We start from the raw sequence: 16,990 nt of genomic DNA on the forward strand, positions 1-16,990 counted from the left end.
CCATTGTCGCAAACCACCATTCCTGCCTTAAGTTGGCGTGGCGTCAACCACCTCTGAACCTGCCCCTGCAGAGCTGACAGAACCTCTGCCCCAGTGTGGCTCCTGTCCCCCAAGCACACCAGCTCAAGCACCGCATGGCATCTTTTGGCCTGCGTACTTGCGTAGCCCCTTGAACGCCTACGGAGCACCGCTGGTTCCGAGGAAGAGGCCATGGAGGAAGAAGAAGAGGAGGGGGTGGAGGAGAGAGGTGTGTCACAATCAGCATTTTGGAGGCGTGGTGGCGGAACAACCTCCAACACTACTGCACCTTGTCCTGCATCCTTCCCAGCTGCCAGCAGAGTCACCCAATGCGCCGTGAAACTTAGGTAACGTCCCTGTCCATGCCTGCTGGACCATGAGTCAGCGGTAATATGCACCTTACCGCTGACCGCCCTGTCCAGCGAGGCATGGACATTGCCTTCCACATGCCGGTAGAGAGCCGGAATCGCCTTCCGTGAGAAAAAGTGGCGTTTGGGTACCTGCCACTGAGGAACCGCACATTCCACAAACTCACGGAAGGGGGCAGAGTCTACCAACTGAAAAGGCAGCAGTTGAAGTGCTAGTAATTTTGCCAAGCTAGCATTCAACCGCTGGGCATGTGGATGGCTGGGAGCAAACTTCTTTCGGCGGTGCAGCAGCTGGGGCAGGGAAATTTGCCTGGTACAATCTGACGTCGGTGTACCAAAAGCAGATTGCCCACAAGTACTTGGTTGTGACACACCTAATTCTACACCTTCATTCCTCTCACTGCAGGTCTCAGAGAGGACTGAAGGTCTAGTGGGGTTGGAAATCTCAGCTGATGAGGAGCAAGGAGAGATCCTCTTTGTTCTTTGGTGTGGGTCTTTTAGATACGCTTGCCAACGAACTGCATGGCAGGTCAACATATGTCTGGTCAAGCATGTGGTACCCAAGCGGGAGATATTTTGGCCACGCGAGATACGCTTGAGACATATGTTGCAAATAGCAGCGGTGCGATCTGATGCACTCGTCTCAAAAAAGGCCCACACCAAAGAACTTTTTGAATAACGCGCAGAGACTGCAGCGCCCTGCACATGTGGAGCTTTGGGGTGTGATGCAGTCAATGTGCTGCCCTTAGGCTGGCCCCTGGAGGGCATCCTGCCTCGTTGGTGATGTGCTGCCGCCTCCTCCTCCTCCTCCTCCTCCTCCTCCTCTCTCCTATCAGGCACCCACGTTGAGTCAGTGACCTCATCATCCCCTCCCTCCTCATCACTGGAGCAAACCTGGCAGTATGCTGCAGCAGGGGGAGCATGACTGCCAGATTGCTGTCCTTCTTGGGCACCCCCTCTGTCCGCGCTCATGTTACTGCCTTCATCGAGCTCAGTATCGTCATCAGAGCCTTCCAAACGCTGGGCATCCTCCTGGAGCATGTACCCAACACTGTGGTCAAACAGTTCGAGGGAATCCTCATGAGGACATGGTGGAGCTAGGGAAGGAGTCACTGATGACATTGAGCTGAGGGAAGAGGCCGCTGCTTTGCCAGACAAAGCACCCTGGGCATGGGTGAGAGAGGATGAGGAGGATGAGGACGGCTTGGTCATCCACTCGACCAAGTCTTCCGCATGTTGCGGCTCAACATGGCCAGCTGCCGAAAAAAAGGCCAAGCGTGTCCCATGGCCACGTGCTGATGAGGATGCACCGTCTCCACGACCAGCACTAGACACAGAGCCTGCTTGCCCTCTCTTATTGGCTTGTGACTGTCTGCCTCTCCTTCTTGGCCTTCCAGACATACTAATGGCCTGTAGCTGCACTAAGCTGGGATAGAACACCTGTAATTTTCTTCAAGTAGCTTTATATACTGTAACCAGACAAGCCTGCCTGTCAGTAGGAAGATAACAGGAACGGATCTAGCTGAACACTGTGAGCAGGACGCACTGTACTAAATGTAAATAGTCTAGCTGCCTGACCGTGGTACTAATAGGATCAAATAGAACACCTGTAATTTTCTTCAGGTAGCTTTATATACTGTAACCAGACAAGCCTGCCTGTCAGTAGGAAGATAACAGGAACGGATCTAGCTGTACACTGTGAGCAGGACGCACTGTACTAAATGTAAATAGTCTAGCTGCCTGACCGTGGTACTAATAGGATCAAATAGAACACCTGTAATTTTCTTCAGGTAGCTTTATATACTGTAACCAGACAAGCCTGCCTGTCAGTAGGAAGATAACAGGAACGGATCTAGCTGTACACTGTGAGCAGGACGCACTGTACTAAATGTAAATAGTCTAGCTGCCTGACCGTGGTACTAATAGGATCAAATAGAACACCTGTAATTTTCTTCAGGTAGCTTTATATACTGTAACCAGACAAGCCTGCCTGTCAGTAGGAAGATAACAGGAACGGATCTAGCTGTACACTGTGAGCAGGACGCACTGTACTAAATGTAAATAGTCTAGCTGCCTGACCGTGGTACTAATAGGATCAAATAGAACACCTGTAATTTTCTTCAGGTAGCTTTATATACTGTAACCAGACAAGCCTGCCGGTCAGTAGGAATTTAACAGGAACGGATCTAGCTGAACACTGTGAGCAGGACGCACTGCACTAAATGTAAATAGCAGGAACGGATCTAGCTGAACACTGTGAGCAGGACGCACTGCACTAAATGTAAATAATCTAGAAGATAACAGGAACGGATCTAGCTGAACACTGTGAGCAGGACGCACTGCACTAAATGTAAATAGTCTAGAAGATAACAGGAACGGATCTAGCTGAACACTGTGAGCAGGACGCACTGCACTAAATGTAAATAGCAGGAACGGCTCTAGCTGAACACTGTGCGCAGGACGCACTGCACTAAATGTAAATAGCAGGAACGGATCTAGCTGAACACTGTGAGCAGGACGCACTGCACTAAATGTAAATAGCAGGAACGGATCTAGCTGAACACTGTGAGCAGGACGCACTGCACTAAATGTAAATAGCAGGAACGGATCTAGCTGAACACTGTGAGCAGGACGCACTGCACTAAATGTAAATAGCAGGAACGGATCTAGCTGAACACTGTGAGCAGGACGCACTGCACTAAATGTAAATTGCAGGAACGGATCTAGCTGAACACTGTGAGCAGGACGCACTGCACTAAATGTAAATAGTCTAGAAGATAACAGGAACGGATCTAGCTGAACACTGTGAGCAGGACGCACTGCACTAAATGTAAATAGCAGGAACGGATCTAGCTGAACACTGTGAGCAGGACGCACTGCACTAAATGTAAATAGCAGGAACGGATCTAGCTGAACACTGTGAGCAGGACGCACTGCACTAAATGTAAATAGCAGGAACGGATCTAGCTGAACACTGTGAGCAGGACGCACTGCACTAAATGTAAATTGCAGGAACGGATCTAGCTGAACACTGTGAGCAGGACGCACTGCACTAAATGTAAATAGTCTAGAAGATAACAGGAACGGATCTAGCTGAACACTGTGAGCAGGACGCACTGCACTAAATGTAAATAGCAGGAACGGATCTAGCTGAACACTGTGAGCAGGACGCACTGCATTAAATGTAAATAGTCTAGATAGAAGATAACAGGAACGGATCTAGCTAAACTGAATACAGTGTATATATATATATGCAACACCTGGGATGCATATATATACACAATACACTGTAAGTGCAGCTAACTGACTGACTGTTCTGCCTAATCTATCTAACTCAAATCAAATGACACTGTCTCTCTCTCTCTCTATCTCTCAGCACACCGGAACACACACTACACAGGGCCGCCGTGCAGGCGGCCTTATATAGTGTGGGGTGTGTACTAAATCCCCTGAGCCATAATTGGCCAAAGCCACCCTGGCTTTGGCCAATTACAGCTCTCTCTACTGACAGCGCTGTGATTGGCCAAGCATGCGGGTCATAGTGCATGCTTGGCCAATCATCAGCCAGCAATGCACTGCGATGCCGCAGTGAATTATGGGCCGTGACGCGCCACACGAATTTAGCGCGAACGGCCCATAACGTTCGCAATTCGGCGAACGATCGAACAGCCGATGTTCGAGTCGAACATGGGTTCGACTCGAACACGAAGCTCATCCCTACCCAGTAATATGAAAATAATTCATCCCCAGGGACGGACTGACCATTGAGCCACTCGGGCACTGGCCGAGGGCCCTGGGCCACTAGGGGGCCCCATCAGGGTTGCCAGCCTAAGTAAAACCAGGGACAGCATGTAAAAATCTGCGTTTTTTTTTTACATCTGTCTCTGAAATGTCCCTTACCAACATCCTTTTGGTCTAAAAATCCCAAGATTATAGCTGCCCCACCTCTCCAGTACCTTCTCAGCCAATAGAAACATGTCTGTGTATACTGTGTGTACATGTATGTGTATACTGTGTGATTGTATACTGTGCGTGTGTGTGTATACTGTGTGGCCCCATAATCTCTGATTGCCTGGGGGCCCCATAATCTCCTATTGCCCTGGGGCCCCATGAGTTATCAGTCTGCCCCTGCTCACCCCCCCCCCCCCTCCCACGGTGCCCACAGCTTATACATCTTCTTTTTACATTCAAATATTGCCACTATATACCTTTTTGGCTGATCTGTATACCACGGTTACGTGATAAACTGACAGTTTCTCCAGTGCGGAGAGTTCAGGTAGGAGGAGATTTCCACTACAGCCTGTATACACGCCCACATATGTGATGTCAATATCATGTGACCTGGCTATCTCTGAGAACAAGTAACTGTTCTCTCCAACATAAAAGACACAACTGAGCATGTACAGGTCGGCTACTCTGCCTGTGTTAGCTGGCCTTCCCTAGATAGACAGTTCAGGAGGGGGGAGGATATGTGCATACAGGATCAAACAGCCTTTTTACACAATGCAGAGGATTAACCCCTTAAGTTCCACAGTTGGTATAAAAAGCATGCTATGCTGCATATACAAACAGATTTTGTGGCTTTAGTAACACTTTAAGTATATCTAAAGCCAGTTTGAAGTGTTAAAACCTCTGTTAGATTTTTACTGAGATTTTAGTGAGATTTACCCTGTTTCTCCTGGTCTCTAGGAATTCTACTGATGTCCCTCTCTATCATCCAAAAGATAGTGTGAGTGCTTCAATAGCCATAATTCACAAATTGAATGAACAATAAGCTCTTATCACTCCCTCCCCTATAAAATGTATTGTGACTGTGTGTGTTTCATTATCACTATCACAAAAAAAATTGAAGTTTACTTTTTTTTAATAATAACATAAAAATATCTCCTTATATGTATTTTAACATCTTTTGAGATATTTTCCTTTTTAATTTTAACATTTAAGTTTCCCTTAAAAAAAAAAAAAAATTCCCTCATTACGTTCTTTAATGTGAACATTCTAAGAAAAGAGAAAACATGAAGGATTAGCAACAAAAACAATCCTAATCAAAGATTAACATGTACTTTGTGAAGCGAAAAGTTGAAAGCAGTGCTTTGAAATAAAACATGTTGGTTAGCTAATTAAAATGTTTTTAAGCTAAAATGGTTTATGCGGTAATCTGCAGCATCAACACTTTCATCAAAAATAAATTTAAAATAAAAAAAAAAAGCGTCACAGCACATGTTTAGAGGGCTGCCTATTGCATCATCTAGTGTTTCTAAAATAAGCTCGGTGGACTTTGTTAAGCATATGATGGCAACACAAGAAACAAACTGCATTTAAAGAGAGACCCCACATTTGACTGAAGCTTTATTTAAAGTGATACTAAAGTCTAGTTTTTTGTTTTTTTTGTTAAAAATAACAAACATTTTATACTTACCTGCTCTGTGCATTGGTTTTGCACAGAGCAGCCCAGATCTTCCTCTTCTCGGGTTCTTCTTTGGCGCTCCTGGCCCCTCCCTCCTGTTGAGTGCCCCCACAGCAAGCGGCTTGCTATGGGTTCACCTAAGCCAAAACACAGCTCCCTGTGTCCATTCAGCTTGACCTCACCCCCTCTCTCCTCACTGGCTCAATGACTTTGACCACTGATAATTGGCTCCCTCTGCTGTCTCAGCCAATGAGAAGGGAGAGTCCCGGAGGCCAAGTTTCTTGTGCAACATCGCTGGATCGAGATGGGGCTCAGGTAAGTATTAGGGGGGCTGTGAGGGGAACTGCACACAAAAGTTTTTTTTTTATTAATCTTAATGCATAGAATGCATTAAAGTAGAACTATAGGCAAAACTTTTTTTCCCATTTTGGATATAGTAAGGAAGGTTTATAACCCCTGTCCGATTTTTTTTTTGCCATCTCTGTCCCATTTTGGAGATTTCCCTTCACTTCCTGTCCCTTAGGCAAACAGGACGTGAGAGAAAATTCCTGCAAACTAAGGGAATTTCTTAGGGACCCCCAGGTCACCAGAACTAGTGTCCCCATTGGAAGATATCCACGCTATTACTTTTCTGGGGACAACCCAAAATTTAGATTTTTCTTTTACTTTCACTTTTAATGCTAAAGGTAAACAGGACAAATAAAGAGGGGGGATCTCCTTAATGGGGACACAGGCAACAATGAAAACAGACAGGGGTTCTAATCCCTCTCCACTCAATCTACAACAAAAGAAAAGTTTTGCCTTTAGTTATACTTTATGATAAAAAAAACTTTGCCTTTATAACCACTTTAAATGCAGAATGGAAATAATATTTTAGAGTTTGCATTGCAGCAATCAAAGCAGCCCTTAAGACAAGACTAACAAGATAAACATAAATGGCCCATTAAAAGATACATTTAAAAAAACTGCTTTTGCTGCGATAATCAACTATAATCCAAAGATTTCCTCTGCAGTAATTTTTCTGCCACTAGATGTCCTCAGTCTGGTGGCCAACACCTTTCAACCAACTTTCTTTGAGCCCAGGTCATCCTGTTAATGGACAGTGAAAGGAGAAGCAGCACAGTGATGAGCTCATCTCTCGGTCACCGGCTTTCTCTTCCTATCAGCATGCTTTTTTGTCAGCACATAAACTGGCTCTTTGTACTGCTGCTTCCTCTGACCTTCCAGTCCTTCTGTGCAAGAACTGCAAGAGGATGAAGCTAGATCAAATGCAAGTACTTACTCAGCTTGCATTTAAAAAAATGAGTTTAATGATATATTCATTGATTACACAACTGCATTAGCTTCTTTCTTTTATTTGCCTAGTGTTTAACTTTATGCAAGTCAATACCATTACATTTGTGAAAAATGTACATGTCAGCAACTGAAAGCATGGAATAAATAAATGAATAAATAAATAAAATAAAGTTACATTTTTGTAAATGATAACTGCAGATTCTACCAAGTTCAACAAAGAAATCAATGTCACTTTTCTATTTGTTATTCTAAATAAAGAACTCCCATGTCTACTTACTTTGAGAAGACATGTAAGGTTAAATGTGCTGACAAATGTATGACAAAAAGGTCATGTCCTGGATTTTAGATTACATTTCAGAGAAGAAAAGGTGTTCTTACAGGGGGTCATGGCATTGGAGATTTGTGAAAAGTGGCTGTACGAAAAGTTATACTATAATACTAAAGACATGGATTTTTCGGAGAAAGTGATACACTTAAACAATCCAAATGACAACAATGATGTAAAAAAGTACACCAATAAATCAAATTATTTGATACCCTTAGCTATCACATCATTATAACTTCGTCTACTAAGTCAAATAGAGCTGGTAATATTAGTCATCATAATCCACATAATTATAATTTTCTTTGGATAGAACCTAGATGAGAGGGTGGACAGCAGGTCAGACATGCCAACTAGGACTTCCCTTTGCTTGGCCATGAACTCAGACCCTTTCTAGAGGATCCCAAGGTCTTTTTAGGTCAAATGATTTATTCCCTTATAGGTTTGCCCTTAGGCCCTTCCCAATTGAACATTGGTGGAATTGTTTCAAGAACATCAGTCGAATAGCTTCACAATTAGAGAAGAATAAGTAGACAGCAGCCCATGCGTTCCTGCTCAGACTTCCCTTTGCTTGGCCATAGACTCAGTCCCTTCCTGGGGGGATCCCAAGGTCTTTTTAGGTCAAATTATTTATTTCCTTATAGGTTTGCCCTTAGGCCCTTCCCAGTTGAATAATGGTGGAATAGATCCAAGAACACTGATGGAATAGCTTCAGAACTAGAGAAGAACAAGTAGACAACAGACCAAGCATTCCCACTCAGACTTCCCTTTGCTTGGCCATGGACTCAGCCTTTTTCTGGGGGATCCCAACACCTTTTAATATAAAATTAGAGAGTTATTACCCTCTGAGTTTTCCCTTGGGTCCTTCTCAATTAATCATCGGCGAGATAGCTGCAAGGAAAACGTTATGTATAAAAGTCCAACCTTCCCCAAAGGTCTACCATAAATTGGAAGGCATTGATACTTCAGGATTTCCAATTTTGCCAAAGAAACTTATAAACATAGATGACTTAAGGTAGAAAAGGCCAAGTGTTCAGTACCTTTGTTTACTGTATTTAAAAGTTTTCCAGAATTTCCCCCCTTTACCTTCTTTCCTTGAGACTGACCATATTCAGTTCCTCTAGTCTCTCCTGAAGACCACTTCCCTTGTCAATTTTTTTTACAACTTCTGCAACTTGTAATCTTTTCATTTTAATCATAAATTCTAGTTTATTTCTGCATACAGTACTGTTAAAGGTAAACTATGAGACTTGCATAACAATTCAGTTTCCTGGCCTTAGACCAATACAGGAATCACAAAAGATTGACTAAAACAGAAAGGTAGATTAAAAAAGTTTTTTTTTCTTTTGTCTATTTCCTCAGGTTTCCCCTGCCTGTATGGACTTATAAAGAGATTATCATGCATATAGGAAAATGTTTCTATATTTCCTTGTTGCTGAGTTGGGGGACAGCTGTAATCTATCTGGAAAAGTTCCATATACACATAGTTCTACTGAGTCAACAGTTAAGGCTTGGCAGCAAGAAAAATGTCACCATGTCCCACTGGGCGTGGGGCTCAATGGAAATTTGAAGAGCCCGTACACTTACAAAAGAACAAAAACGTAATGAATGTTATTCACAAAGTGGAATATTATGCAGATTTTCCAGAAATGTGCAAAGATGTTGATGTATGTCCTAAAACTTCAGGTCTAGTTGATAGTCTTTTAGTTTTAATTCTATAACAAATGAAATGTGAGAGCTTACAGAACGCCATGTTGTTAAGACAGGAAAAACTTTCATTTGTAAATCTCATCCTTGATATTGATTTTAAAATGTTTGTTCCAAGCAATATCCATGGCCTAGTTTTGTATGATAAAAATCTATGATATCAGTGTAATTTCTATCTCTTTCCCAAAGGCTTGCTTTTTTTCTGCAGGTGTACAGAAAATCTGCTATTGATAGAATAATGCCTGAGGCTTGCCCTTGGATAGAATCCGTAATTACATCTGCTACTCTGATATATCATCTCAATCATGCAAGGTCAATGAGAATTTTATTTGTCCACAGTATCTGGGATGTATGACCAGGCAGGTACCAATAAGAGTTTTCTTTATCTCATGCTTTGGTCTATGTTTTGTTGTTTAAAGTGTATAAAGCTGCTTTACACAAGGCATTAGGCCCCAGTTGTCCTACCAGCCTATTATCTACTTAAGTGAAGAATGCAGCAATATTTGTTGTAGGTGACGTGAATTCAAACCATGCTAAGTGTCTAAAGTTAGTAAGCTTCAATAGAAAAAAAAAAGACTCATTGGGGGGCATGGCTAGCCATGGATGGGGATGGCTGCTTGAGACCTGTACCTGTACTCCTCTTCAGGGCAAGCGATTTACCACAAATACCAGTGACCAGCTCTCCCCTAACTCCTCGTTCTGAGAGGGGAGAGCAGTGGGACAACCTCCAACATGTCAAGAAGGCGGAATCCGCCACCATCTCCATGCTGCCTGACACAACATTTTGGCCCCATGGAGCCGCGATCCAGCCAAAATGGCACCGGGCACTCGTCCTCATCCACCACACCATGAGGACAGCTGCAGTATGACCATCCACTATCGCATCCTCCACCATTGGACCCCCTGGGGCTGACTGAACTAGAGAAGATGGACAGTCTTTCCCCTCCAGTCACAGATCCAGCAGAAGCACAAATGGACAGAGGTAAGAGGTATGCCTCACCACTACTCAATTCTCCCAGTAAGATACCTCAGGCCAAAAAACACCACTGGGCTATCTCAGACCCCTCATCTCAAGGCCCATCTTCTACATATACACTAGCCTCTATGCCAGTAACAGACAACCCAGTGTCAGAGAGTATGCTGAAATCCGCTCACATTACAAACAGATCTGCACAGGGAGCTACAAATGTCCCTATCCCAAGTACAGGACAAGCTTGATTGCTTGAAGGAGTGTTCTGACGCAGTAGAGGAGCACATAAGTGAAGTGAGCAAAGCACACAATGAACTCCTTGATGCACATGATCACCTGATGAAATACAGAATATTAAACTAAAATTAGCGGATCTTGAAGATAGGTCTAGAGTAAAAAAATAAAGCTCAGAGGTGTCACAGAGGCGATACTACCTAATGAACTGAAAAAATATCTACAATAACTATTTCTCACTCTAATCCCTAACCTATCTTCTCGTGACATGCTCAAAGCCCATGCGCACAGGATCGCAAAACCTGATCATCTACCTGCTGAGACACCTAGGGATATCCTGGCCAGAATTCACTTTTTTCCTGTGAAGGAGCAAATTCTGCACCCCGCTAGATCCACCAGACCCCTGCCCGCACCCTACTCCAAAATATCCCTCTTTGTGGATTTATTTCCAGCCACAATGGAGTTACGCAGAGCATACGCTCCAGTCACAACAATCCTACAAGAGCGCAAAATTGCATACCGCTGGGGATACCCCACCAAACTATTGGTTATCTATCAGCAGAAAATCGTCCTGATCTTGAATCCCAAAGACAGGTACAAAAAGCTGACCAACTGGGGAATGGTACGAATTCCTGCTACTTCTTGAACATCACGCATTCATCCTGTTTCCTCCTCTTCTCTACCACCGCCACCAGCACGAGTGGACAAAGGATAACTGCCTATGTCCCAAGCATAGTAACATCCTGCCTGGAAGAACATATCGATTTCCACCTTACCCCCAAACTGAATAGTGTGCTTTACAACACCTTTCACATCCAATATTTCTTATTTTTTCTCCAGTTGCCTTATTTTTTGTGTGAAGAGTGTTTCTACCAAACATTCACTTTTTGTACTGCTTCAATCGTTTATTTAACTATAACAGTTGTATCTTCTAGCAAACAGTTATACTTGTTATTCTGTTTTAGTTCTCAAAACAACAGTTTAAGTTTTTTATTTTCTCTTCTATGTTGTGTAAAACGCTATAGTTTTGCTCACCCTCAGTGGCCGGGTAATCAGAGTCTAAAAATATGTCCCTCAACATTACTTCCATTAATGCCAAAGGGCTTTCCCCATATAAGAAAAATCTGCTATGAAAAGAAGCAATATCCCAAAATTCAAGAGACCCATTTCCCTAAAGAGAAGCCTCCCTCCTGTACACACAAAAGATACTCCCATTACTTTTTAGCCAACGCCACAAAGAAAAAATGCCTCCAAAGTCTCCTTTGTCCTTCACAATGTTGACACAGATGACAAAGGTAGATTCATTATTCTATCAGCTACTATTGATAACCACCTCCTGACCCTAGTAAACGTTTATGTACCCAACATTTCCCAAGGCAAATTCTATAAAAAGTTTAGGAACAAACTAGGCCCTTATAAAGATACCCCAGTAATCATTTGTGGTGATTTCAATGACATCATAGACCCTGCATTGGATTCATCCAACTCCTACAGACACAAATCATAGACCCTCTCATCATTTATTGACAGTGAAGGTCTATATGATCCCTGGAGATGTATGCATGATGTTGAGCAAGACTATACCTTCTACTTTCACTCTAATGGTTCCTACTCTCGGATTGACCTTTTCCTTACAAATAAAAAAATCTTATTGGTTACCTCGGAGGCTTAAATAGGCCTCATCATATGGTCAGACCATGCCCTTATATCTGTTAAACTATTCCCTCAATGCTGCCCAACCAACCACTCCATCTGGAGGATAATTCATCCTTATTGACCAACCCTCGATATGAAAACCAAATCAAATCAGTGCTTGAGAACTTTTTTAAGGAGAATTATGGATCCGTCCCTGATCCATCTATAGTCTGTCTGGAACAACGAGGCTTTTCTGCGAGGTCTGCTCATTAAATTTGGAGCCCGAGAATGCAAAACACAAAGAATCAAGATAGACTCACTCCTGCAACAGATCAAAGCCTTAGAACAATCTAACAAACTTCGATGCAAACTAGGAGAACTCCTACACCGCAGATTTGACTTTTATGTCAAACGATTAAAACTAACTTCCTATTCCCAAAGCAACAAAACTGGAGCATTTCTAGCTAGACAAAATAAACAAGGCCAAACCCACACTAAAATTCCCTTCCTCCTAAATTCACAAGGGGAACGCATGACTAAGCCCCTGAACATAGCCAATACCTTTGCATCATTCTATGCTAAGTTATACAATTTGCAGGAGTCAGAAAATACTACTCCTCCCTGTCCCAACAAAATTGACGCCTTTCTGTCAAAAAAATGTTATAATTTTTAAAGTGTCATCTGTATATTTTCCTTTTTGAGGATTGTCATAGGCTTCTCAACCAGCTATGAAGTATCTCTTGTACTCTGCAGCTTTACTTTCTGCTATGTTATCCCTCTGTGAAGCAGGATCCATCCCTGATAAGCTGACAAATTAATCTTTGGGAAAAGTGACTGTCGAGACCCCTCTGGATACCCTAACCGTGTGGAGCGAGCTGCAGAGGCCCTATAGACTACAGACGGACCGCTAGCAGAGCCACCAATGGACACCATCCAAGGCTATCCATACATGCCCATTACCCCTGTAGGGGTACAAGGAGCTGGTGAGTGGGGACCCATCAGGGGGAGCACACAAGTCACTTGATTTGCCGAACACAAGAGTCACCTGATTACTTTGGACACTTGGCCATTTTGGAGCTTCAGGGTTTTTTTTACTTTTTATTTTTATTTCATTTTGTTTTTTTACTGTTTCCAAAAGTATTTTTATATATATATATATATATATATATATATATATATATATATATATATATATATATACAAAAATACTGGTGGAAACAGTAAAAAACAAAATGAAATAAAAACTTCAATATATATATATATATATTGGACTTTGTTGCACTTGTGCTTTTTATGGTTTTTATGCTTTTTATATTTTGATACAAATTTTCTTTGTGATATATGGCTTGGTTTGAGTTAATTTACTGGTAACTTTATGATGACTTTAGGCCATATCTTTTTGATCTTACTTCACTATCATACTTTATTTTGATTTATATTTCACATATATACTTCACATTAATATATATATAGGTTCACTGGGTATATATATTTTTTATAACGTTTTGTTTCTCTAAAGCTAACCTAACCACTGAGAAATTCTACACGGTCTGGGATCTCTGGCTCAAAGACCCTAGAAGCGTAAAATGGACCGAATCCCTGGATTCTCATACCGTACAGCGTTCCCGGTTTCTCCAGTTCGACTTTTTTATACCTTGTTGGTAACCCACACTTCTCTGCAATATGCCCACAGTAATATCACCAGATGACTTATACCTACAGATGTGGATACCTGCTAACTTTAATCTCCACTTGATCCTTCACTTGGTTCAAAACACAGATGCCTTCAGTCTGTCTTTACTAAAAGCCATCGCAAAAACACAACACAACAACTTACCTACCTGTCCTCATTCTGTTATATATTTACCAAATCTTTGTACTATTTCATCTGCATACACGTTACCCTTTGAGATTGTCTTTGTTATCTCCTGTACTCCTTTAAACTTGAATAAAGACTTGAAGTTTTTAAACAAAAAAAAAAGACTAATTGCCAGAGGAGATGCAATATCCAAGACAATCCTGCAATTAGCTGAGGTGATCATATTATCTCAATTGATGACCTGGAGAGCCAGTGTGAGACAAAGTTCTCACCTTGTGTCCTGGACCTTCAGATGCTCTGTCTACTGTACACATTAGGAAACTGTTACAACTCATCAGTTTTCAAGCTTCTTCAAATGTTCCCAGTTTTGCTTTTATTGCCACAACCAATCATCTCTTTAGTCTTCATATTCCTGGAAGTATGTCAATCCCCCCAAAAAATCATCTACATATCTGGAGATTTACTTTTTTAAGTTAAAATTATTTTTTAAACATATTTTATTCTAACTTGAAAATTGTGTGACATGCACACCTCTCATTCTTCCTTTGTATGAATGATTTGAGTCATTCAAACATCAGAAGGCTGTACTGGAATGGGTAGAGCTTAGGGTCAGGCTGACATGCGCTGAAAACAATGAGACTACAGGGACATAACAGGCTTACCAATTGTGAGGCAGTAGCTTATCCTTGTCAACCTGCATTAAAAAGCCAAAAGAATAAAAGTAATAGTTGCAGGATCTCCAGGTATGAAACACTGACAACCATTCTTAAAAAATTGTTTGCTTAAAAAATATGTATTGTAATGCCACACATACAAAAACATTGCTTTAAAGTCTGCAAGTTAATGTTGTAAATGCCCCTCAGAATGCTGTATTTTTTTGGAACCAATTTGTCTAGAGGTGTGATACTTTAGATGGTAAACTCATGTAGGCTCCAATATGAAATGTGAACTAATAGTTACACATTATTAACTATTAACATTTTTCTAATAGTTACACATTATTAACTATTAACTTTTTTTTTATTCTACCATATAAATAAATACTTTACACCATGACAGCCAACCTTATTCAAGTAAAATTTGCATACATTTGTATACATTTATTTAAGTGCCAGTAGCAAGTCTCATGTTGCGCTTTTAGGACTGCTGGCACCTGTTGTGGTAAGGGGATGCTGAAAAATATATTTATGTTTTTTTATTAAATGATTTTAAATGTTTAAATTCACTTTTTTTTTGTTAGTTTTACCTATTTTATGGGAACGAGTAAGGAGTACTAATGTATTCCTGTACTCATTCCCTTGGAAGGGGGTGGATATCTGCTTACCACCTTATTATATAGGGAACTTTCATATTTTACCAAGAGTCTCCCCACTTTACTATTGCTCCCACTTCCTATTAGGGGCATGTGGAGGTGGGTAAGAGGTTGTTGTCCCTCAACATTAAGAGAAGGGTGCTTTACAAGGGGGGAAAGTGTTGCTGTCAATGTTAATGTGGCCTGGGATAGTGCAGGAAGGGATAAGAGTGCATGCTTGCTGTCCCCTTTTTCCTGGGTATATGGTTCATATTGATGTTCAGAATGAGGGCCTTCAGAAGTAAACAAACTCTCTGACTCTCCACTTTATTCACAGCAAAGCCACTGATTGGCCAGGGCATCCTTGCTAATCATTGACTTAGCTGGCAAGGAGCCATTCATGGGCTTTGTCTTCTTTTGAAGGCTCCAGTAAGGTTGGAAACAATAAAATAGCACCGAAAATGCTTTGTCTCCTCTCCCTCATACTGGTGCAACACAATTTTTAGGTCTAGTAATTAGCTACTTAGCACCTGAGCACTGCCTTGTGAGAGATGAAAGTAAGGTTCCCATCATTTCCATACCTGAAAATTGGGTTTTCATGGAGGCAGTACTCAGTAGGACAACAATTAACCAATCCATAGAATGCAGTGACGCCTTTTTTAAACAGTGACTACAATAGTTAGTTACTCTCGCCAATATAGGTATAAGCTGCCAGTTAGCTTTTAATGAAAGCCACTGTTTAAAGTGAACTTAGGGGTTGATTTTCTAAAACTGGAGAGTGCAAAATCTTGTGCAGCTGTGCATGGTAACCAACCAGTTTCTAACTTCAGATTGTCCAATTACTCTTTGACAAAAAAGAATAACAGAAACTGATTGGTTTCTATGGAGAGATGCACCAGATTTTGCGCTCTCCAATTTTAGTAAATCAACCCCTTAGAGTTTTTAATTTTTTTAATAAAATGCAGCTTCCAAAAACTAGAATCCTGTAGGCAATATTTTATTAAATCAAATAAACATCAGGAAGCGAATAAACACATAAAGTTTTTTTTGCCTTAGTGCAATGATGTGGCAAATCTTCAGGAATGTGGGTCAGAAGGACACCCTTTCATGGTTAGCGAGTCCCTTGACCATGAATAGGCCCAACTCTAGTGGTTGCGGTCTCTCACACCTTTGCTAAGCTGGTACTACTTGGTAAAAATGTATTCAACATATTGTCCCAATGTGGAATATCCCAGGGGAGAGGGGACAAGTAATATGATAGCTTCTCCTTACAAACAAGTGGAAATAAATAAAGAAATAGAAGTAGACAACAGAAAGCAAGAAAAACTGATAAAAAATAAATTACCAAAATAGATAACTTTGTTATGAAGCAAGCAAAGTTGTTTTATATATTTTAACTTTTACTGCGATATAAAAAATATGTAGAGTTGGTCAAATCATCACAGGATAGCATCAACTCCTACAATATTCTTATGGTTTAAATTCAATTACATACCTAACCTTTTATAAGCATGTCAAGGAAAACTATGTATCAGTTCAGTACAGCTCATGGTTTACACTTTAAAGTCCATTTGCACAATTCTTTCTGCAATTTTTTTCTCTTTCTTGTTCATATACGTGAACTAGATAATGCTTTCATTGTTACCATGAGGGACACATTAAAGTCCATTCCAACCCTCGGCGCATTCTGCTTCATTACGAATACATCTCTTACATGTGAGTGTTCCCATCAACATAATTATTGTTCGTTATACTCAAATGATTCTTAACCATTATTGTATCCATTTTTTGTTTTTTGTTTTTTTAAATTAAAGACACTTTCTTACTCTGTCTTTTTTTTCTGATATATTTTCTTCTTTAGTAGAAAAGAAAAAAAAAGAAAATGGAGGTTTAACCCAGATGAATGAATAATTGAAACGTTAT

The 16,990-nt window shown here is 41.2% G+C and overlaps 1 protein-coding gene across 24 annotated transcripts in view; it reads right to left on the reverse strand.

The window, feature by feature from the left end:
• The window catches only part of NRXN1 (neurexin 1), a 1,909,081-nt gene that overhangs the window by 72,330 nt on the left and 1,819,761 nt on the right, over positions 1-16,990 (reverse strand). The gene's annotated exons all lie outside the window — the stretch shown is intronic.

The sequence above is a fragment of the Aquarana catesbeiana genome, linkage group LG04 (assembly GCF_042186555.1).
Source record: "Aquarana catesbeiana isolate 2022-GZ linkage group LG04, ASM4218655v1, whole genome shotgun sequence".
Classification (NCBI taxonomy): Eukaryota; Metazoa; Chordata; class Amphibia; order Anura; family Ranidae; genus Aquarana; species Aquarana catesbeiana.